The sequence below is a fragment of the Chinchilla lanigera genome, unplaced genomic scaffold (assembly GCF_000276665.1).
Source record: "Chinchilla lanigera isolate Chin_1 unplaced genomic scaffold, ChiLan1.0 scaffold00050, whole genome shotgun sequence".
In the NCBI taxonomy this organism is placed as follows: domain Eukaryota; kingdom Metazoa; phylum Chordata; class Mammalia; order Rodentia; family Chinchillidae; genus Chinchilla; species Chinchilla lanigera.
In genome coordinates this window covers 1899392-1900594 of record NW_004955451.1, presented here as the reverse complement: position 1 = coordinate 1900594, position 1203 = coordinate 1899392, and the positions used below count along the sequence as shown (strand labels likewise).

Genomic DNA, 1203 nt, shown 5'->3' with positions numbered 1-1203 from the left:
TTTTTTTGTCTTTTTGAGACAGGGTCTCACTATGCAGTTCAGGCTAGCCTTGAGCTCACTTTGTAGCCCAGGCTGGTCTCAAACTCACAAAGATCCTCCTGCCTTAGCCTCCTAAGTGCTGGGATTACAGGCGTGCGCCACCATGCCTGGCCAATTAATTTCTTTATGCACTTTTTAGAGTAGCTTTATTTATTATGTTACCCCCCGCCACTAGGTTAGACTTCATGAAGATTAGGCCTATGTGTATTTCACCATTAAAGATAAATAAGAGAGAGTACATGGTAGACAGCACGATCTTTTAAAAAGGCAAATCACTTGTTACTTCTTAGCTGAATATCCCATAATGCTCCCCACAACAATTAGATCAGAACGTAAATATCTACTACAGCATGGCCCATATCTACTTTACGGATTCCAGTCTTGTTTGTTTTGTTGCTGCTGCTTTTGATTTTTGAGGTAAGGATCTCACCACGCTGGCCAGGTGACTTGGAACTTGAGATCTTCATGTCTCTGCTTTCAGAGTATTGGGACTACAGGCATAGGCCACTAAACCGCCTTAACTCCAGCCAGCCTGCTGACAGTTCCTAGTACGTGGTAAGCAATCCCACTTGAGTCCATGGCTGGAATATTTTTCCACAGGCTCTTCACAAGGCTAGCTCCTTCTTAGCCTTCAAATCTCAGCTAAAATAATATGCTTCCTAAAAGTAGCATTTCCATCACACTATCTAAAACAGCTTTTCCCTTCTTAATTCTTTCTATTTTTCTTTTTTTTTTTGAGATCAGGCTCTCGTTATGTAGCCCAGGCTGGCCTTGAACTCGCAGCAGTCCTCCTGCCTCAGCCTCTGGAGTAGCTGGAATTATAGACATGTGCCATCGCAACCAGCCAAACTTACTTATTTTTTGCTTATATTCCCAATTACACGGCTTTATCCTAAGAAGCCAGAAGTAAATTTGCATTATAAACCTATTATAATGCCTAATACCAACTAAGACTCTAATATCTATTAAAAGGAAAAGAAGAGGGGGGATAATTTGGTGTTTTCTCAGGTAATTTTTCTTTTAGAAAAACTACCCCCCACCCCCATCTAGCTAAGATAAGATATTTCTGTAATTTTCTAAACCTTTTTCCAAAAACATACTAGAAAGAACTGGGTTTTTGTTGTTGTTATGAACAATTTATTTTACAGCTAAAGAAAAAAAAAA

General features: G+C 39.7%; 1 protein-coding gene across 1 annotated transcript in view; it reads right to left on the bottom strand.

Annotated features, from left to right (window-relative positions):
- The window catches only part of Ppm1d (protein phosphatase, Mg2+/Mn2+ dependent, 1D), a gene marked incomplete at its 5' end in the record, with an annotated part of 37685 nt that overhangs the window by 15200 nt on the left and 21282 nt on the right, over nucleotides 1-1203 (bottom strand).